Source organism: Staurois parvus, unplaced genomic scaffold (assembly GCF_062004578.1).
Source record: "Staurois parvus isolate SC_StPar_1 unplaced genomic scaffold, SC_StPar_1.0 ptg000130l, whole genome shotgun sequence".
NCBI classification, from domain to species: Eukaryota; Metazoa; Chordata; class Amphibia; order Anura; family Ranidae; genus Staurois; species Staurois parvus.
The window spans coordinates 3,458,552-3,482,361 of NW_028317926.1; the positions used below are offsets into that span (position 1 = coordinate 3,458,552).

The 23,810-nt window shown below is 42.0% G+C and overlaps 1 long non-coding RNA gene across 2 annotated transcripts in view; it reads left to right on the top strand.

The window, feature by feature from the left end:
• Nucleotides 1-4,039, top strand: part of LOC149466424 (uncharacterized) — a 34,808-nt gene extending 30,769 nt beyond the window's left edge. For both annotated transcript variants that reach the window (XR_016312073.1, XR_016312072.1), the window contains one exon: nt 1,335-4,039. This is a non-coding gene — a long non-coding RNA (uncharacterized LOC149466424). The remainder of the gene's footprint in view (nt 1-1,334) is intronic.
• The last annotated feature ends 19,771 nt before the right edge of the window (nt 4,040-23,810 follow it).

Below are 23,810 nucleotides of genomic sequence, written 5' to 3' on the forward strand. Positions count from 1 at the left end.
CTGGGATTGACAGCAGTGGGAACCAATGGCTCTCGCTGTTGTGTCTCAGCCAATGAAAAAAGAGAGACCCGGGACAGCTGAGGCTTCCGTGCACATCGCTGGATTGAGAGGGGGCTTCGGTGAGTATTAGGGGGGCTGGGGGGGGGGGACAGGACACAGAAGGTTTTTTACCTTCATGCATAGAATGCATGAAGATAAAAAACCTTCAGACTTTACAACCTCTTTAAGGACAATTCTGAATTAAATCAATTGCAAGCTCAAGGAGGCATAGTCTCTCTAAAGATATGGACAAGTGCAGACGCATTGCAGAGCCATTTGCTGCATTTACAGTATATGTAGCAAATTACTTTTGATGGCACAAGAAGTAGTCATGGGCTGGGTTGATGTTTCACCCAGACTGCGACATTTTATCAGATAAGGCTCCAGAATAAGTCAGTGAGACAGATGTGTCTCATCAGGTCTCTGGAGTCTGGCCAGAGAAAATCTGGGTGGGTTTTCTGGACATCATATCACCCAGGTCTGTAGTTTTTTCTTTGCTGGCTTTTTTGCCCTGCTGGATCTGTTGGCCATGAGGTTAGAGGTCTTATGTTATCTTTGATCTACTATTATCTTGAAGGTAAAGTTGAGTAACATATCCAACTATGGGAATGTTCTGTTTTAGTAAATGGTCTGTTCTGCGTTCTGCTTACTTATGAAAACTTAGGTGACTAGACAAATTGTATGTACATTTCAAAAGGTGATTCATATAGAAATTATGCAGTTGTAATACGTAGTTTTTATATTTTTTGACATACACTGGGGTTAATTTATCAAAGGAGCAGGGACTGCTCATTTAGCAAAATAAATGTAATGAAGCTGTGATTCAGTCCTGTTACTTCCTTTGTGTACAGCTGGATATTCAAAGTGAACTCAGCTAGTGAGCATATACTTTAAAAAGTGATTGTTAATTTAGGTACTTATATAGCGCCATCAATTTACGGAGTGCTATATATATATATTGTACATTCACATCAGTCCCTGATATCAAGCAGCTTACAACTCACATTCATATATAGCCATACTATGGCCAATTTAGACATGAGCCAATATCCTACCATCATGTCTTTGGAGTGTGGGAGGAAACCGGAGTACCTGGAGAAAACCCACCCAGGCACATGCAAACTCCAGGCATGTAGTGCCATGGTTGGTGCCTAGAGCTATTAGGTGAAAGTGCTAATGCTTTACTCTTTTAGTTGATCAGCTGCACTGTGCCTATTCATAAATTAATGTAATGTTCTCTGGTTTTGAAGGGACAGGTTTGCTTTAATGAGAATACATTTTCTCTTGTTTAATAGGTCCAGAGATTGATCCTTACTGGTATGTAGGGCGGGGAGTTCGACCAATTGGCCGGTTTGGAAAGAGACTCGTGACAAACAGGAGCAGCCTGCAACCTCAAATCAGCAGCCTCTTTGAATTGATCATGAGCTGCTTAGACAAGAATAATGGACTTAGTTTAGATGCAATGCTCGAAGAGGAAAGATGGTGAAACTTCTCTTGGGCTGCAGTGACAATCCCATCCTTCATGTTAAATAATGCATTTTTGTGTTATTTAAATATATTCTGTGCTTTTCTCCATATTGATATTTTATATCCATACAAAACAAGACAGCTGAAGCAACATGAAAGTGTATGCAACAGGTAGTAGGTGATGGTGTATTGTTTCTGATGACTTGTCCGCCTACATAATAGATGCCATCCGCTGGAAAATGTTGCAGAATTTTGTAGTGTTCATTAACGCAATGTAAGTTATGAAATTAATTTGCAACTTTTTGCTTCTTGTGACAACTGTACACCAAGAATATTTTAAAAATACAGTATGGCAGTCAGTGCACTGTATACCATGACATATCACATAGTGAAGAATCCTGGAAAAGTTACTTATTACAGAACAAACATGGATCATTAGGACCTGATGTCATTCACTGTGCCAGGCATCACTACTACTTTGATTCACTATATAATGCAAAAGCATGTGGCGGCACACCAGAAGCCATCATACATTGTTGTTATGCTTGAAATTTACCCTTCTACACTTGCCTATGAATGGGCACCCAAACGCCAATTCAGGCACAATTGGATTGATTTTTTAAAGGTAAAGAGGGTGTTAACTTTGCAAGAAAATTTTCACTTGTCAAGGAAATTATCCCTTAGCTTAGTGAATGAGGGGAAGCTCTGCTGACATCCATCATCCAATCATGTGTAAGCAAAAATACTCTTTTATTTTATTTTCCCTGCATGTGATTGGGTATTCTTTGCAAAGTGAATTTTCACCACATTCACTAAGCTAAGGAGAAAGTGAGAATTCTCTTGCAAAGTTCTCTTGCCTATTCACCATTATAAATCAACCTCATTGATTTGAGAAGACTTATTAATTTTTCTTAGGATGACCATACAGTATCCAATTATTATGAACTGTGCAACATATATGAGTACTTTTGCAACAATTGTGAAGGGGAATTTGCTAGAGGGCAGTTCTTGTACACAAAAATATTTTGAGAAATTTGCAGAACCTGTTGTTTCTATAGGACAAATTAAAATACTTTTGTTATGCATTTTCAGAAATAGAGCATTTACTGAGCTAGGAAATCAGGATGAGCATGATATTTTGCAATTTCACCATGAAACAAATGATTTTGAGTTCAACAAAGCTTCTGGGAAATTGCCCTTTAAAAATGTGTGTTTTGGCACTGCATGGTGAAATTAAAGAAAAAAAAACCTGACCACTTTTTGCCACTTTAATAAAATGCCTGTGTTTGGTAACCCCACCCCAACAGGAACAGTCAATGAAAAAACTGTGCCCAGTAGACAAAGGGGGAGATTTTCTAAAACTGGAGAGTGCAAAATATGGAGCAGCTCTACATAGAAACCAATCAGCTTCCAGGTTTTATTTTACTTTTGTAGTACCCTGGTGTTAGGTAGGGATATTGAATGTTATGCCGGGTACATGCAGGCTGCATATAGCCCGAAATCATCCAGTACAGTAGAAACTGGTCGACTTACAGTCTATGTGTACAGTTCGAGACAAAACACAAGAGGGCACACTCTCCTCGTGCATTTCCGTGATGATAAATTTATTTAAAAATAGATCACAAATGGACCTGTGACCTGTGTGTTCGGGTCAGGGTCTGACCTGTGTGTTCGGGTGCATGGTGATGGGGGGGGGGTCAGTCCCCATGTGAGAACACAATAGCACTGCAGGGGAGATCACACATCACTTGTATTAGTACAGAAATCTGTCACTTATAGTGTGTACCAGGCATTAGTTATCACCAGGGGTGGACTGACCATTTGGAAATTCGGGCACTGCCTGAGGGCCCGGGGTCAGTAGGGGGCCCCATGAGATGCCCCTGGTGCCTTTTTCATAGGCTTTAAGAGTTTGGGCAAGGACACAGGGGCCCTATGATCCTCTATTGCCCGAGGGCCCCATGAGTTGTCAGTCCGCCCCTGGTTATCACCACTCACTTCAGCTTCTCATTCAGAACCTAAAGGATGAATTCTGTTTTCACCTAGATTATTCATTAAAATTTCCCATTCATTAAATTGTGAATAATCTAATAAACTGACTTATGTATGAATAGACTTGAATGAAAACCAAGCATTTATTATATTCTAAATGAGAAGATCAACAGGGGGTATTATTGACTCATGCCAAATTCCAGACTTCACACCGGGGTACTACATGAATGGCTGTGTTTATGACATACATCAACATTAAAAAAAAAATGATACAGATATTTAACATAGTAACTATGTTATTACACTTTTTAACATTATTGGTGGAGTTTATTACTGGCAATAGGAATGAAAACAGATAGCCTTAAATATTTTGAAGTGACACTAACATAAGAAAACGCCAAAAAGAGTAAAAGTAAACAGTTTCCCAATTTTTTGGAATATTTATTTGTGTGTGTGCTTTTTAAATCACATCAATTTGCTCATTATCATCCAAAAAAACTCTTTGAATGCCCCTAAACAAATTTGTATTAAATATACAAAAACATTTTTTGCCCTTTTCTTGATTTTTTTTAGACAACAGAACAATAAGAGGAGCTAAGCTTGAAAAATATAGGAGGATGTACTCTTTTTTGTTTAATATTTTATGATAAAACAGTGTTTCTCAGCCAGGGTGTCACAGCACCCTCTGGTGATGCCTAGGGCCTCCCAGTGTGCTGCAACCACAGGACCTAGTTTGCCTAGTAACAGCAAAGTAAGTTGCCATGGTGCTGGTGAGATGGCTGCTAGCACCATACAAACTAATGAGGCTCTAGGGCAAGGATGTACAGCATCACTGGTTACTATAGTGATGACAGTCAGCTCACCCACATGGTAGCAATACATGACTCTGATCCAGGACAGGCAGCATTCAGGAGAAGATGGAAGACCACCTCCTTTACCCCCCACACTCTGTTGAAGCCAAACAGTAGGGCTCTGATGTGAAGAGGGGAATGTCTGATTAGGGGGTTCTGTGATAAGGTACTGTGTGACCTAAGGGGCACTGTGAATGAGATGCTCTGTTACGGGGAGATTAAAAAAATATAAATACAATATAAATAATAATAATAAAAAAAAAATATAAAATAAAATAAGCTGGGAATCTGCAATTCTGGAACAACTTGTGAGAGAATATGTTTATCAGAATATGAGGGGTGCAACACAAAGAGCTTGGACAAAGTAAAGCTCAGTTAAATGAGTAGTAAAAGTTAAGCCAGCATTGGGGTGGATATAGTATAGCTTTTTGTGCAGCTTCAGATGGCAGTTGATGCCTGCTGCAATCTGGAGCTGCACTGTCCAGCCACTGTACAATATTTGTGGCTATTATCTCTCTGTCAGGTTATTATGACAGTGAGCCCTTGAAGAAAGCCAACTCTGTGTTCTCCAGGGTGTGGAGTCTAAGCCACAACCTACTTCCTCAACAGGGCCCCTGATGATGGAGATGGACTTTCAGCAAACTAGAACCAGGTTGTAGCCCCCAGGTATGCCCGGCTGAGACGAGTGCAGAATACAGATGACAGGAGACAGAAGAGGATCCAGGAAAATGGTAGATGAAGCTGGGGTCGGTACACGGGTAGTCAGGAAAATCAGGAGCATAGACAAACTAGAAAGTTGCTCATGCAACATGGGCTGCCTTGAGCATGTCTATATATAGGGAAGCAGACTTGGAGGTGGGGCAGGAAGTGATAGAAGGGAAAAGGATATAAATCCACAGTAGAGCAGGAGATACCGCAGGTGAACACCGAAGCCAGCAGCACATGTACAGTTGCAAGAAAAAGTATGTGAACCCCTTGGGATTACGAGGAGTTTTGCATGAATTGGGCATAAAATGTGCTCTGAACGTCATTTAAGTCACAACAATAGAAGAACACAGTCTGCTGAACATAATACTACACAAACATTAGATGTTGCCATGGTTTAATTGCACATAACATGAAAACATTCACAGTGCAGGGAGGAAAAAGTATGTGAACCTTTGGACTTAATAACTGGTTGACCCTCCTTTGGCAGCAATAACCTCAACCAAACGTTTCCTGTAGTTGCAGATCAGACATGCACAACGATCTGGAGTAATTTTGGACCACTCCTCTTCACAAAACTGTTTCAGTGTAGCAATATTCTTGGGATGTCTGGTGTGAATCGCTCTCTTAAGGTCATGCCACAGCATTTCAATCGGGTTGAGGTCAGGACTCTGACTGGGCCACTCCAGAAGGCATATTCTGTGCTGTTGCAGCCATTGTTTTGTTGAATTACTTGTATGCTTTGGGTCATTGTCCTGTTGCATCACCCATCCTCTGCAGAGCTTCAGTTGGCGGACAGATGGTCGTACATTTTCCTGTAAAATGTCTTGATAAACTCTGGAATTCATTTTCCCATCAATGACAACAATCCGTCCAGGCCCTGAGGCAGCAAAGCAGCCCCAAACCATGATTCTCCCTCCACCAGGTTTTACAGTGGGGATGAGGTTTTGATGTTGGTGTGCTGTGCCTTTTTTTCTCCACACATAGTGTTGTGTGTTCTTCCCAAACAACTCAATCTTGGTTTCATCTGTCCACAGTATATTTTGCCAGTAGTGCTGTGGAACATCCAGGTGCTCTTTTGCAAACTTCAAACGTGCTGCAATATTCGTTTTGGACAGCAATGGCTTCCTCCGTGGTGTCCTCCCATGTACTCCATTCTTGTTTAATGTTTTCCTTATTGTAGATGTGTCAACAAAAATGTTAGCATGTGCAGGAGATTTCTGTAGGTCTTTAGCTGACACACTGGGATTCCTCTTTACCTCATGCAGCATTCTGCGCTGTGCTCTTGCAGTCATTTTTACAGGACGACCACTCCTAGGGAGAGTAGCAACAGTGCTAAACTTTCTCCATTTGTAGACAGTCTGTCTTACCGTGGACACATGAACATCAAGGCTTTTGGAGATACTTTTGTAACCCTTTCCAGCTTCATGCAAGTCAACAATTCTTGATCGTAGGTCTTCTGAGAGCTCTTTTCTGTGAGGCATGGTTCACATCAGACAGTGCTTCTTGAAACCAGTAAACCCAAAACAGGTGTGTGTTTTTTAAGGGCAGGACAGCTGTCAGCAACACATCCAATATCATCACACTGATTGGAGTCAAGGTTGGCTCACTCCTGGCTCCAATTAGCTCTGGGAGAAGTCATTAAGCTAGGGCCTCACATACTTTTTCCTCCCTGCACTGTGAAAGTTTACATGTTATGTGCAATTAAACCATGGGAACATCTAATGTTTGTGTAGTATTATGTTCAGCAGACTGTGTTCTTCTATTGTTGTGACTTAGATGACGTTCAGAGCACATTTTATGCCCAATTCAAGCAAAACTCCACGTAATCCCAAGGGGTTCACATACTTTTTCTTGCAACTGTAAATGGAATCACAGGTCTATCAGAACTACTGTAGCAAGGAGGTAAGAATTTCACAAACAGAAAACTGCAGGCTAGACAGGACCCCCTCACACCCCTTACTTGGCCTCCCCACCCATTTAGGACCAGGCTTGAGAGGAAATTTCAGATGAAAACATTCCACCAAATGGGGAGCAGAAACATCTGTAGAAGGAATCCAACGTCTTTCCTTAGGACCATATCCCTTCCAGTCAATTAAGTATAAAAGCCTTCCCTTGGAGTATTTAGAATCCAGGATTTGCTTGATTTCATACTGATCCAAAGTATTAACCTTTGGAGAAGGATGACAAGGAGGACATGAAAAAGTATTCATGATTTATGATCTCAGAAGTGAAACATGGAAGACATTAGGTATCCTTAAGTGTGAAGGGATATGGAGCTTGAAAGCGTCAGGATTATCCTGGCAGAGGATTGTAACGGGAGCAGTGAAATGAAGAGCAAATTTCATTGAGGGTTCTCTGAGACAAATATTCTTAGTAGAGAGCCAAACCTTGTCACCAGGAAGACATTTGGGACTCTGCAGCTGCTGGCACTTCAGGAAAGATGGGAACAAGAATTGGCACTGAAGGATGATGACCATACACTGTGAAAAAGGGAGACTCACCAGTGCTGGTATTAGCATGGTTATTATTGAGGGAAAAAGCCCAGGGTAGAAGGTCTACCCAATCATCCTGATGGGCAAAAATGAAGGCACTAAGATACTGTTTAACTTTATACTTGACCCTTTTGTTTGCCCATTTGACTGCAGGTGAAAGGCCAAGGAGAAGTCCAACTTGATTACAACGGATCTGCTCAGAGCCCACCAGAAGTGAGCTGTAAATTTAACTCCTCTATCAGAGGTAATGTGCAAGGGCATACCATGAAGATTAAATATTTCCTTTATAAAAATGGAAGCCAGAAGGTAATCCTAGAAGTGGAGTTAAGTGACACATTTTAGAAAACCTGTCCACAACCACCCAGATAATGGTGAAGCCTGCTGAAGAGGGTAGTTCAGAGATAAAGTCCATGTAGATGCAATGCCAAAATTAGTCTGGAATAGGTAGAGGTAAAAGAAGACACAGAAGACTTCGACTGCACACAAATGTAGCACGTTAGAACATAATCTTCAACATCCTTACAAAGGGAGGGGCACCAGTAGTGACTCTGCAGGACAGCACAGGTACAGTATATTGTATGTCAGGATGTCCAGAGAGTTTTTGCCCATTTGAAAAGCTTGGAGCAAAGGGTAAGTACAACAAAAGTCTTACCAAGCGGTTGCATATCTAGTCAGCAACGTCAAATGATCTGGACAGGGCATTAGTGCAGCCATTTTTGCAACCAGGCCCAAAGGTAATGTCATCTTTAAACCTGGCAAAAAAGAAAAAGAGAACCCATCACTCTTGTATGGGATTCAGGCTTTGGGTGGATTACAAGTACTGGAGATTCAGGTGATCAGTATAAATAAGGATACGGCGTGGAGATCCCTCCAGTAGATGCCATCTTTCTTGCAGTGCCAGTTTAATGGCCAGAAGTTCCCAGTCCCTGGTGGTGTAAATTCTTTCTGCATTTGAAAGCTTCATGGGCACATGGATGGAGCTTGCCATTATGCACTTGGAGAAGAATGGCTCCCTCACGCAAGGATGAAGCATCTAACTCCATGAAGAAGGATTGGAGAATGTTAGGACGTGTGAGAATAAATGCTTAAAAAATGGCCATTTTGAGTTGTGGAAAGCATTGACTGCTTTAGGAGGCCAGGTTCTAGCATCAACAAACTTCCGGTCATAGAAGTGATTGGTGAAGTTTATCAGCTGAAAAAGGAGAGGAAAAAGCATAAAAAAAATCAGAGCTGGTCCAAAGCCAAGCATTACCGTCAGCAAGATAAAGATTATGGGCCCCATCCCCCCCTCTCTTCCCTCCCAGGTTCGCTCTCATGCATATATTCCCAACCTACATGAGGTGCTGCTCGATTCCCAGAGTGCCTTGAGAGTCCAGGCTGGTATATTTCTCGTTTTCTTCTTTTTATCTGTTGTTTGAATCGTTTGCTGTTTTTACATTTTGCTTGTTATACCTTATTACACTTTCTCCGATATCTAATGTCTTAGGTAGTTCGGGTTGCTGCAGGCTCTTTCCCTAGGGAGGGTATTGGTCACCCACATTGGCCTTGCCCAAGGCCCTTCCTCTGAGAAAGATAATTGTATACATTCCTCCATTGCATGCCCATAACACCATACTCCTTCTCCAGATACCCAAGATCATATCCCATTTCTACGTACCTCACACCCACTTCCACGCCAGTGGCACTACACTCGCTCGAAACCCTTGTGATTTATTGCTTAAATCCTATGCCTCTCATCACAAGCTACTCCTACTACACCCAACTCTAACTTCTCATTGAGTCCTGAGTGACACGCTCTAGAAGGTGAGTGCTGCTCCATCACCCCCACCGGCTGGGCGCAGAAGTCCAAAAAAATTAAAAATATCTTTGTTTTGTACAGACTCAGAAGTAGTCAGACACCATGTACTCTACATCTATTCCCCATAGACTTGCATGGAGCTTCCAGTTGGATCCAAGTGAAAATTGGATAGGTGGACCTGATCGAAAAGCCCGTGTGAGTGGGGTTTTGCAGTCTTGGAACAAGCATGTAACAATTAGGGCTCATTCACATGGCTGTACCTATCCGTATGTCAATGCAAAGTGGCCATCTCCTTTACGGTACGAACAGGTGCTCCATGGAGACCCATGCAATTTGTGGACTGCTTCCTGATGATGTCAGTCTGATGAAGCACTTGTCAAGTTGGAACTTCTGGTTACATCACTTCCAGTCCTAAAATTCCGGTAGTTGGAAAGCATGCCGGCTCCAGGGCTGTGGTGTTCTAAACCTACATACAGGGAGGTTGTATCTGTGCCGTTTTTTGGCACTTTTTAATGTAAGCATTTAGTATATGGTTTTTATTAGTGCTATGTCAATAAAATACATTATATAGATTTTTTTCCTGGTCCCTATGGTGATATTATGGAGTGGAGGAGTAACCATCAGATACAGATCCTTATCCTCTTGTGGGCTGCAAAGGATCTCAAAACAAAAGTGCATATTTACCTTATTTTGTCCAAAGAGGTCATATTGGTCTGGTGAAAGATTTATCTATAAGAGCACACAGGGTGCATATTTTTTATGGTGAAGGTGTATTATTGGAAGAACACTGAAGATTTATGAACACTGGAGAAATTTAGTTGACATATGGACACAATGTGCTGTGTATGAAGATACATATAATGCATTTGTACAGGTGTTTGTTATGAGTTTCTGTGACACTTTTTGTGCTGAGTTCTGAGTTTTATGCAGATATCTACACACATTAGCACTGGGAGCTTGGGACTTTTAATTTATTGAGTAAAGTTCCTCTTTTCTTTCTCTTTTTTATGTCTGCATTGTGTTCATGGATGTATTGTTTGGTATAAAATTTAATAATCTACATCTGATTTGAGCTCACTATAATCCCAAAGGCCTGCTAATGTTGTGAGGGTTTCTGTGTATTTTTAGGACCACACAAATCACTGCATTTATTTTATCTGAGGCAAAAACAGAGCCATGTCATATTAACCAGTGGTAATCAATATTGCAGCCTGATTCTGGAGCGGCTGGTGTTTTAAATTTCAAATTAACTCACAATAAAAAAAAGAATTAACCTAATTACATAATAAAGTAAGATTCCACAAGGGCTGGGCACATTTTTATTAATATTGGTAATCCTGAGCTATTCATCAGCAGGCTTCTATGACACGTAAGAACGTCGCCTTTCTAAAATTCCATGATCTTTTTTTTTTTTTGTTCCACAAAGTTTTTTATGAAAACACAAATAATACAAAAAGTGCAAAGAAATACAGTGTGCCAATGAAAATCACAATATTCAACAATTAGCAATTACCATGAATAGAGAGATGCCAAGATAGGCAAGATAGAAAAGACATTCTCATTTCACACATATTAGTGATTCTCGATTGGAGAATACAACATAGGATCACGGCAGAAGGAAGGCACATAATAACCATAACCAGAATAAGGCTTAAAATATCCACAAAATGGGCAGGATCGTGTGTTTAGGCTTTTCGTAAGTTAAAAGCAGGGTGGAGGAGCAGAAGATATGAGTAGAGGCCCTAGGCATCTTATATTGTAAGAATGATGTAGAGAAGTCTGAGCTGTCCGCAAGGTACTATGGGGGCTACGTTTAGTGGTGTATGTGGAAATGCCTTCGTGAGTCAAATGAAGCACTTCTGCAGGTTGTATATGGGCAATGTCACCTATGGGCATTGGAAAAAATATGGAAGTATGCCACCTATGGGCATTGGAGAGAATGGCAAGGGTGGGGAAAAAAGAGTAAGGTAAGCCATGGAATGTAGAAAAGAGGAAGAGGAAGGGAAAGGGAATGGTGAAGAAAGAGTCAGAGGGGGGGTAAGGTAGGTAAAGGGATGGAGGGCAAGGGAAAGGGAAGGGGGGAGGAAAAAGGGAAAAAAAGGGGGAGTGAAGGAGAAGGGGAGGATGGTAGGGGGGCAGTGGGGTAGGCAGACTACATGGGTGGAAGCTCCAGGGGCAGAATTGTTTGGAGTCTGCCCCTAAAGGGGCATGGACAAGAGTCAGGCAATCTGGTACATGGCTTATGGGTGTGTCGCGCCCCGACAGGCGTAGGGGGCAGGTAAGTATCTCACGTTAACAAAGAAAGGTAGAAGGGTCGATGTGATGAAAGAAGCAATGTGGGAGTCCAGATCCGGCACAAAGTAAGCTGGGGAGTCTCATGAGGGAACGGTATGCGGAGGTCGTTTGGAAGTGAATCCAACAGGACCAGGTATGGAAGAATTTGGTTGGGCTGTCTTGAGATGATGCAATCAGTTCCTCCATCTCCGCCAATCTTCCCAGACGTGTCAACCAATCTCGTATTGAAGGGGGGTGGCTAGTTCCCCAAAGAACAGGTAGGCAGAGTCTGGCCACATTAAGCTAATGCATTGCCAGCGATATGAAATATAGGCATCTGGGAAGAGGGGTGTAGTGGAGGAGAAACTGGGCCGGGGAATAATCGAGAGGTGAAGTGGAAACTGACAAGGTTATACGGTGTACTTCCTTCCAGAAGGGCTGAACAATTGGGCAGGTCCACCATATGTGAAGAAGGGACCCCTCAGGTACTCCACATCTCCAGCAGTTGTTAGACAAAGAGGGGTTAAAGAGTTGAATTCTAGAGGGGTGTTATAACTGGGGGAGGCCAGTTTGTATCCATTTTCTTGTGTTGATACGTTCAGTGAGTATTTGTGAGAGTATGTGAATATTTGGTCCCAATCCGAAGAGGATATGTCTGTATCCAGGTCTCTCCTCCATGCTCGGCAAGCGGGGAGTGAATGAGGATTTCCGTTGCCAACTAGAAGGAGGTTTGTTGTTGGGATTAGGTGCCGCTGAGGTTCGGCTTTAGAGCAAATAGATTCAAAGGGGGTGAGAGGACGAGTCCATTTGTGATCAGTTCCTGGGCTGTTTCCTCAGAGAGTGCAGAGGGGCTATACAGATGAAGAAAGTCAGAGATCAGAGTGGTTCTGGGTTTATCGGTTTTGTGTGGGGACGTTCCGGAGGGAGATTATATAATGTGTTATAATACTGCTCAAAATGGGAAGCGATGTCGGCATTTGAAGTGGCTAAAGAGCCATCCGAACCTTGGATTTTGTGGACTGTTAAGCTCAACTTTTTTGCTTGGAGGGCTCTGGCTAGAAATCTCCCACTTTTAATTGCATAGAAGAGCTTCTGAGACAGGATATATATACGTTTGGCTGCCTTGCCTAGTTCGGTTAACAGCTGGGTATTTGTGAGTTCGGCCAGTGTCGAAGCAGCTTGGGTGTGTTTATGAGCTTTTTCCAGAAATTTGATACTGTCTGTAAGGTATTTTATGCACGCTTGCCAATCCCGTCTGTGTTTCATGGCCATAGCAATGAAGACCCCATGGATCACACATTTATGTGCCTCCCTTTGCGTTAGAGAGGAGATATCTGGAGTTTGGTTGGTCGGAAAGTAATCCACCAGTTTGGAATGGGCCTCAGCTTTGTTTGCTAGATCGGACAGAAGGGAAGTGAACAGTCACCAAATCTTAGTGCAGGAATGTTTTTCAGGAAAGCGCAGCGTCATGGTTATGGGGTGGTGATCTGATAGAACCAGAGGAATCGTGGAGGAGTGGAAGATCCACTTGCGAGAGGAAAAAGTAATTGATTCTGGAGTATTTATTGTGTGGAGGGGGGAAGAATGTATAGTCTTTGACATTTGGGTGGAGGACTCACCAAGAGTCATGGAGTTGGAGGTCCTGGAGTTGTGTGCGGATCTGTCTTAGGGATTTGTATGGTAAGAAGGAATTGCCAGAAGAGGAATCCAGTAAGGGGCATAAGGGCACATTAAGGTCTCCCCCCAAGATCAACATGCCTATCTGGAAGGAGAGGGAGGTGGCGATCGAGCGGAAGAAGGGAACCTGCTTGGCATTTGACGCATAAAGATTTGCGAGGGTGATGGGTCTGTTGGCAAGAATGCCTTTGAGGAACAGGTATCTGCCATCTGAATCAGGAAATGAGTCTGTAATAGTCAGAGGAAGGTGGTTAGCGATCAATATGGCAACTCCTTTAGATTTAGGCAAAGTGTTGGGGACATGATAGACTATAGGGTAGCATGCTTCAAATAGCTTGGGGGTGGCATCCTGGTGAAAATGCATCTCTTGAAGGAAGACTACATCTGCTTGTTGTTTGTGTAAGTAGGAAAGCAGGAGGGAGCGTTTTTCAGGTGTGTTCAGATCCTTTACGTTAAGGGATAAGACTTTTAAGGATAGATGTCCCAACAAAGATTTGGAGGAAGTTATGTCTGATGGGGTGTGTAAAGGAAGCCTGGCAAAAAGGAGAACAGGGTGCTAAGGGAGGAGAACAGGTTCGGGCAAGAAAAAAAAAAGGTGGGGGGGAGAAAAGAACAGAGCGGAAGGGGGAGAGAGATGAAGGGAGGAAGAAAGAATGGGAAAGGGATTAAGTTAGGAGGGGGTGAGAAAAAGGAGGGATGGGAGAGTAGGACCAAGGATCAAGAAGTAACCGGCAGGAGGAATAGACTAGTTATTTCACCAATGTGGGGGAAAGAGGGGAAGAGGGGGAGCTTGAGGAAAAAAAAGGGGGAAAACAGAGGGTAAAAAAGAGGGATTGGAAGTAGCCGGAAAAAGTCAGTAAGAGCTCTCTGAGCCCACTGTGTGGGGAACGAGGTAGACATAGATCCAACCAGAGGGAGCCCATCGTACAGTAGACCCTAAAGAATGCTGGAAGTGGAGAGGAAGGGCAAAAACAGGGCAACCATGGTAATGGACTTCTGCGCCCAGCTGGTGAGGGTGATGGAGCAGCCCTCACATTCTAGAGCGTGTCACTCAGGACTCAATGAGAAGTTAGAGTCAGGTGTAGTAGGGGTAGCTTGTGATGAGAGGCATAGGAGTCAAGCAATAAATCACAAGGGTTTTGAGCGAGTGTAGTGCCACTGGCGTGGAAGTGGGTGTGAGGTGCGTAGATATGGGATACGATATTGGGTGTCTGGAGAAGGAGTATGGTGTTATGGGCATGCAATGGAGGAATGTACACAATTATCTTTCTCAGAGGAAGGGCCTCGGGCAAGGCCAATGTGGGCGACGCATACCCTCCCTAGGGAAAGAGCATGCAGCAACCTGAACTACCTAAGGCACTAGATATTGGAGAAAGTGTAATAAGGTATAACAAGCAAAATGTGAAAACAGCAAACAATTCAAACAACAGGTAAAAAAAAGAAAACGAGAAATATACCAGCCTGGACTCTCAAGGCACCCTGGGAATTGAGCAGCACCTCGTGTAGGTTGGGAATATATGCATGGGAGCGAACCTGGGAGGGAAGAGAGGGGGGGGGGAGGGGGTCCATAATCTTTATCTTGCTGCCCTGAATGCTTGGCTTTGGACCAGCTCCGATTTTTTTTTGCTTTTTCCTCTCCTTTTTCGGCTTACTTTGTATGATCAAGAATGAATGGGTCCGCCCAGGTTCAATTTGTGGAAGGTTCCTTGAATCCTTCTTTAACCACTTCAATACCTGGCACTTTTACCCCCTTCCTGCAAAACCCCGCTCACACGGGCTTTCCGATCAGGTCCACCTATCTGATTTTCACTTGGATCCGACTGGAAGCTCCATGCAAGTCCATGGGGAGTCAGATGTATAGTACATGGTGTCTGACTACTTCTGAGTCTGTACAAAATAAAGATGTTTTTCATTTTTTGGGATCTAACTGTGATAGTTCAGCAGTAGCCTTATATAAATAGACACAAGTCCATTTACATATAACCACCGATAGAGCCATCACAGGTCTGTTACAGTCACAATACAGACAAAACTGAACAGGCATGGATGTCACAAAACTGATATCTGTCCTGTTTAGTAGGGAATATGCTCATGGATCCTCTCCTGATTGGAGTGCCCATATGTGAAACAACCCTTACTCATAATGTTTTGAAGTTATTGGCAACATTGGCAAGCAGCTAGCATTTTAGAAGCAGATCAGTGTCCATATTGGTGTAGCACCCTCCTAGATATGTGCTAGGATAAATAGTTTACAGTTGGTTCCTCTGCTTAACAGCAAAAAATTTAAAGAAGAGTTGTAATTGTTAGTATTGCATGCTCAGTGTGTTCTAGTGCTGCTAGCTTTGCCCCTGGCTTCCTCTGTATCCAAGTAACCTAGGAAGGTTCTGTATGTATAGGTGGAACTCATGCAGAACACATTATGAATATTAATACCACTCCAGCCAATTACAGGGAGTGCAGCCCTGATGGGTGCTAGGAGAGGGTATATATTCTTTAGGCATACTGAGCCCTGGGTCTTTCCTGGAAAGGATTGTACCAGCCTGGGGGAAGGCACACTGTCTCCCCAGGCACCTGCTGCCATATGACATCAGGTGAGTGACCTGAGGGCCTGAAGTAAGAGAAAGAGTGATCCTGGTTCTTCAGTACGCTGAATGAGGGGAGCTGTCTGCCAAAGATCTGTCTAGTATCACTGGATAGCATCGCTTGGAAGATTGGCAGGCAGCTGCCAGTCTGTCCTTAGGTGTTGTGAGTACAGATCCTGTGGGATCTTGGGGACTTGTGCTTTGCTACCCCTCTGGTGCTTTATAGTCAGCGTGGGTCTGAAAAAAGGGGTCTGAAAAGGGGAGTGTCCTGAAGATCACTGTCTGTTTAACCCCTTCCTCACATTAGGACTTTGCTCAAGGCTGCTACTTAAGGAAGTTCTGTCCTCAACTGTAGTTAGTGCTCTCCTGGAGTATCCTACTAAATTCCCTATTCCTATCCAATTTGTCCAATAGTAAAACATCAAAAACAACAACTAGACTGTTCCATTGGAGACAATGAGAGAAAGTATGTGTGCACCCGGCTGCGAAAATAATATTGTGCCTGTCTGCGGGGCAAAATTAGGGAAGACCTGGGCAATAACTACAGTAGCTTCTGTGGGGGTAGTGCTACAGTTGTTTCATTAAAATGTTCCTTTTCATAATTTTTTGCAAGCAATTATAAAATGTTTTACAGGTATAAGAGTCCATTCCATTTGATGAGTCCAGGCCATATTGGAAGTCACTTATGGTGTGGGCATGTTGGAGTTTTTTTCAGCACTGTTTTTGTGATTGGAGCATATTTTTTCACTATTAATTTGGGACATTGGACTTTTATTTATTATTTTTTTATATATTCACATATATTTATTTCATTTATTAAACTTACTATGTATTATTTTGTTATTTTTTGCGCTGTGGTTTAGTTATAATTATAAAATGTTACTTCAACAAAGTGGTGCCCCACCAGTGTTTCTCATTTTTCTATTGGAGAAGTCACCTTTATTTTAATTACACACAAGAAATAATAATAAAAAATGCTACATTTGTTTCATTCGTCTGTATGTGTATATACAGTATATTCTATATATATATATATATATATATATATATATATACAGTTGTGTTCAAAATAATAGCAGTCAGACATCACTAACCTGATCAATCACTCTTTTTGGTGGAAATTATATTTCTACATGGCAAATAATTTACTAGCAGGTGTAGTAGAGTAATAGAAATCCAACAGACCCAACAGTCATGACATGCATGCTGCTGATTCTGTGTAATTGAATCACTCATTGAAAGGGGCATGTTCAAAATAATAGCAGTGTGGAGTTCTATTAGTGAGGTCATTCATTCTTTGAAAAAGAGGTGGCAATTATTGCCCTTATTTAAGGAAGGAAGGCAGCAAATGTTGTACATGCTGGTTACAGTGCATTTCTCTCTGAAATTCTGAGGAAAATAGGTTGTTCCAGACTTTGTTCAGAAGAACAGTGTACCTTCATTAAAAAGTTGATTGGAGAGGGGAAAACATATAAAGAAGTGCAGAAAACGATAGGCTGCTCAGCTAAAATGATCACAAATGCTTTAAAATGGTAATCAAAACCTGAAAGATGTGGAAAACTACCATTCGAATGGATAAAAGAATAGCCAAAATGGCAAGGACTCAGCCAACAATCAGCTCCAGGAAGATCAAAGAAGGTCTAAAGTTACCTGTGAGTACTGTTACAATTAGAAGACGCCTATGTGAAGCCAAGCTATCTGCAAGAAGCCCCCGCAAAGTCCCACTGTTGAAAAAAAGACGTGATGAAGAGGTTACAATTTGCCAAAGAGACTGGCCAAAAGAGAAAATGCGCAACATTTTGTGGACTGATGAAAGTAAGATTGTTCTTTTTGGGTCTAGTGGCCGGAGACAGTTTGTCAGATGACCCCCAAACACTGAATTCAAGTCACAGTACACTGTGAAGACAGTGAAGCATGGTTGCGCAAGCATCATGATATGGGGATGTTTCTCATACTATGGTGTTGGGCCTATTTATCGCATACCAGGGACCATGGATCAGTTTGAATACATCAGAATACTTGAAGAGGTCATGCTGCCTTATGCTGAAGAGGAAATGCCCTTGAAATGGGTGTTCCAACAAGACAATGACCCCAAACACAACAGTAAACGTGAAACATCTTGGTTCCAGACCAACAAGATTGACGTTATGGAGTGGCCAGCCCAATCCCCGGATCTTAATCCAATAGAAATGGTGACATCAAAAATGCAGTTTCTGAGGCAAAACCAAGAAATAAGGAAGAACTGTGGAATGTAGTCCAATCATCCTGGGCTGGAATACCTGTTCACAGGTGCCAGAAGTTGGTTGACTCCATGCAACACAGATGTACAGCAGTTCTCAGAAACAGTGCTTATACAACTAAATATTAATTAAGTGATTCAAAGGAAAGCAAAATCTTCAAACATTTTTCAGTTTATATAGTGAATGTTTGAGTTTGTAAAGAAGAATACAAACACTGCTATATTTTTGAACAGTCTAATATTCACTTTTCTTAAATTTTTTTAGAGGAACAACACAAATTTGATATGTTTTTCTTTATGTTTTGATTTGGAATAGAATGTGTAGTGTTCCCAATGCATTTGTGTGTATGGAAATAAAAGCTATTAGAAGGATTTTGAGCTTTATTCACTTTTTTCAACACACTGCTATTATTTTGAACACAACTGTATATACACTGTATATCACATGATAACATCATAATGCAGACATAAATAATGCTTCTGCTATTGGTGAATTTCTGGAAATATTGGTCATACTGTATATGACAGTTGTTAATATTTGGTTGAAGGAATACAGCCAGGGGTTTCTATACTCTTGGAAATAATTTATGACATCACATTGGGTTTCAAAACCGATAAACCTGTTGGTGATCATCACACAACCTAATAACCTATAAATTATTATTTTTCTTTTTTTAAGTGCTCATTAAAACCCTGTTGTGGTCATGTATAGCGTATAATAGCACTGTATACTGTAATTGTCAAAATGTACCACTCGTGTCAAAAACTGTAGAGCTTAGGAGAGACTATATTTAGCAGTGATGTAATACCACAGACCTTGTTGACTTTTTTCTTTCTATTTAAAAACAGATCATCTTGTCTGAGTTAAGCTTCTTCTACCAGTGGAGAGTCACATCAACTATAATTACTACAAGATCGATTCACTTCTATGTGATTTGATTCTGAGGCATGTTCCAGTATTAGACATGTACTGTACCTTACCACTTCATATGGGTAGAAATGTTTTATTTGGAAAACAGATGCAATTTTGTCACAATCTGCTGTCCACGATTGCAGGTAATCACAAATATTATAACAATCAACCTCTGTTGGACAGATACAGCCACACACTGGTCAAAATTTGACTGATCCCTGCTGAACTAGCTGAATGAAAAGAACTGTCAGTATATGCTGTATTTCGTGCTGTTCATGCTCACTTTGGGGTTCATTTTCTGTATTCTGCAAAAACACCTGGTTGATCCCGCTGTTCACTGTCTCTCCCTTATTGTCTGTGTTCCTGCTGCAGCCAGAGATTGTGTAGACCAGTCATTGCCGCCTCTAGTGAGCATGCTCCAGAAACATTATTTTAGTGTCATTTTAAAAATGTTTCCGGCTTTTTAGACTATGAGCTAAAATTAAGAAGGTACCACATCACACATTATTGTATAATTAGGAACAGAGATAACAGATTTTTGCGACCCAGAAACTAAAAATTATTATAAAAAGTGCAGTAATTTTTGCACCCTCTCCCAAAATATATAAGAGAATGATATTGACAAGTCAGTTTTATATTTTTAACATTATTTAGATCTGTTAAAATTTCATCCAGATAATCTTTATTACCTCTCTATATCTGGCTGGCAGCATATCCATGATATGGGCATGCAAAGACTTTTGTTCCTTTTGTAGATTTTTTTTTTTACATGCCCATGGGTACATTTATTCACTCCCAGTTAATGCTTTCTTATTGGTAGCACATAAAGACCACTCTGTCTGCATATAGAATGTGAGAAGGAGTGATTGGATGACACATGTTGCTATGGTGACCAGTTAGCACATAGGAAGCAAGGTAGTGCCTTCTTAACCATGCCCTGATGAAGTCATTTTTGATACACTTTGAGCAGAGTTGTACTGTAAAGTGTGAGTTTTATCCATGTTCCAATAAATCTGTTTTTTATATATTTGAAAACATTATGCAATCTGTTTATTTTTATTCCACTGAGCATTCCTGAAAAAGATTGCTAAGAGAAATGGATTATTACAACCTCTATGTGTTTTAGAACACTGATCCCAGAATAAGAGAAATGTCTAAATAAGACTTTTTAAATATTAAAGCCCACTGTTCAAAACGAGAGTGTGTTTACCTGGAGTGGCTGTACTGAAATCTTTTCTGCATTGTTTCAAACACTATAATCGATGAAGATCATGGATAAAGGAAAATTGAATGACAGATACTTGCCGTAATTTTCCTTTTCTGACGGGCTCCATATGAGTACAGCTGGGTAAGGGCCCTGCCCCCCCATGCTTCCAGGACTTAACTCATAAATTTTAGCCCATCTGCAGTGCTCTGGAACTAGACCTAACAAGCTCGGTGGGAATTGTGCTGACATGGAGCCTGTCAGGAAAGGAAAATTACAGTAAGTATCTGTCATTCAATTTTCCGTTTTCCTGGCAGCTCCATGTCAGCACAGCTGGGAACTAATTAGCCACACAGGGGAGGGATAATGCTACATACTCCTCAGTTCTGGCTAAAAAGCAGAAGCCAGGATGCCTCTGCCAAACTCAACTGTCATTAAGACTGCTTCTATACAGCAATGAGCCATGAATGTATATCAACTTGTAGGCCAAGGAAATGAGCTTTGCCAACCAGGAGACAATAATCTTGTTGGAAGCCATAAAATCATTATACGCTCCACCTGGAATGACAAACAAGTGCTCTGACTTCCTGATGCCAGATGTTGCTTTGATGTTAAATTTTAAAGCTTGACCCACATCTAATGGGCTAACTTCTTGGGTACTCCCCAAGAGGGATGCAAAAAGGACAACTTTCTGTGTGATATTGACTATGAAGGCCACTTTGGCATGATCTTGAGAATCTGCATGAGTACCACCCTATCCAGGATAAACGTAAGAAGGGGTTCTTACCCCAGGGCCGCTAATACTGACACTCTTCTGGCTGATGTAATTGCAACCAAGAAAGCAGCTTTCAGCGAGAGGTGCCACAAATGACCATTTTGATTGAAGGCATCTGATGCAAACAAGTCCAACACCAATGGGAGATCCCACTACACAAACAATCCCTTAAGTAGCTTTCAACCAAGTTGCAGCTTGAGGGACAGTATAACTGCGTTTTGGATGCCCATTGTATGCCGGTGATGGCAGAGATAGCTGAAATGTGGTCCCATTATGCATAAACCTAAATCAAGCCCCACCTACAGAAAATTCAGAATGTGACAGACTTGTGAAGAGCCCAGTGTAAAACCTTGATCAGCAGCAATCCTGTGAATTTATGTCATATTCCACTATATTTACTATTAGTGCTGTTCTTCTTTGCTTTCATAAGAGTATTCACAACATTTATAGAGCCCCTGAGATCTATTAGCCTCTGCCTCTCAAGACCCAAGCCATGAGCTCGAGCTTGTCAGGTGTTGGATGAATGTGACTTTAGAGAATCGGATGAATGTGACTTTGGAGAATCCAATCTTAACAGCAGAGGGAGTGGATCTTTGGCACTCATTAGGAGGGGGGCAGAGGGTACCAAGGCCCCTTCAACCAATCTTGGATCACCACCAGAACTATCACCTTCCCCTGCCCCAGCCTCAGCAGGAAGCTGTGAATCAGAGGGAGAGGCAGAAAGTCATAAGCTGTCCTAGAGATCCACTCTGCGATCAGCACCTCTACCCCAACTGCTTGTGGATGCTGGAACCTGGAATAGAAAGCAACATGGTTTTGACTGAGAATGTGAACAAGTCTACCTCTGGAAGAGATTACCAAGCCCGTTAGTTCTCGAAAGACTTGCGGGCTATTCATTGTCATCCAGGATTGTCCTGAGCAAGTTGTTTGCCTAAAGATTCCTCTGACCGAGTACATAGGCAGCAGGTAGCTGCAGGGTATTGAGACACTAAGTGCCCCCTTGTTTTGCTGTCTAACTTCACCAGGACAGGTCCACCCTGGATGAGGTCACTGAAGGCTAGGAGAGCCTGAAATTCAGTTCTTAATTCCTACTTTGCTGGTGTCTTACTGCACCACCAGCCACTAGGTCGTCAGATGGAAATGACATCGCAGAGGATTCTGCTTCTTCACCTACAAGTTTTGGCCCACTTCCATACAGGGCGAAATCCATATCTTCTGACAAAGTCCCTCTGACTGCTACCAGTCCAGAAACCCAACTTGATAGTGGGTGAGAGTTCAACTGAGTCTTCCTGACCTGCTGGATCTGTAGGATGAAAGATCTCCCAAATATGTCCTGAAATGCTTGCCTTGAGTGACTATGTGTCCATCACCAAAGCTGTACCTATGTCCAAAGAGGAACCACCAAGTGCCCATAAGACATGTATGGATGGCACAATTTCCACAATACCAGAAAGCATCCTGACATGAAGCTCTTCGCTGACTTCTTGGATTACTGTATGTGCTGTCTTTTTCTTTGACTCCCAGCCAGAAATGCAGAAGCTACAGTTGCAAGAAAAAGTATGTGAACCCCTTGGGATTACGTGGAGTTTTGCATGAATTGGGCATAAAATGTGCTCTGAATGTCATCTAAGTCACAACAATAGAAGAACACAGTCTGCTGAACATAATACTACACAAAAATTAGATGTTGCCATGGTTTAATTGCACATAACATGTAAACATTCACAGTGCAGGGAGGAAAAAGTATGTGAAGCCCTAGCTTAATGACTTCTCCCAGAGCTAATTGGAGCCAGGAGTGAGCCAACCTTGACTGCAATCAGTTTGATGATATTGGATGTGTTGCTGACAGCTGTCCTGCCCTTAAAAAACACACACCTGTTTTGGGTTTACTGGTTTCAAGAAGCACTGTGTGATGTGAACCATGCCTTGCAGAAAAGAGCTCTCAGAAGACCTACGATCAAGAATTGTTGACTTGCATGAAGCTGGAAAGGGTTACAAAAGTATCTCCAAAAGCCTTGATGTTCATGTGTCCACGGTAAGACAGACTGTCTACAAATGGAGAAAGTTTAGCAGTGTTGCTACTCTGCCTAGGCGTGGTCGTCCTGTAAAAATGACTGCAAGAGCACAGTGCAGAATGCTGCATGAGGTAAAGAAGAATCCCAGAGTGTCAGCTAAAGACCTACAGAAATCTCTGGCACATGCTAACATTTTTTTTGACACATCTACAATAAGGAAAACATTAAACAAGAATGGAGTACATGGGAGGACACCATGGAGGAAGCCATTGCTGTCCAAAAAGAATATTGCAGCACGTTTGAAGTTTGCAAAAGAGCACCTGGATGTTCCACAGCACTACTGGCAAAATGTACTGTGGACAGATGAAACCAAGATTGAGTTGTTTGGGAAGAACACACAACACTATGTGTGGAGAAAAAAAGGCACAGCACACCAACATCAAAACCTCATCCCCACTGTAAAACATGGCGGAGAGAGCATCATGGTTTCGGGCTGCTTTGCTGCCTCAGGGCCTGGACGGATTGTTGTCATTGATGGGAAAATGAATTCCAGAGTTTATCAAGACATTTTGCAGGAAAACGTACGACCATCTGTCCGCCAACTGAAGCTCCGCAGAGGATGGGTGATGCAACAGGACAATGACCCAAAGCATACAAGTAATTCAACAAAACAATGGCTGCAACAGCAGAGAATACGCCTTCTGGAGTGGCCCAGTCAGAGTCCTGACCTCAACCCGATTGAAATGCTGTGGCATGACCTTAAGAGAGTGATTCACACCAGACATCC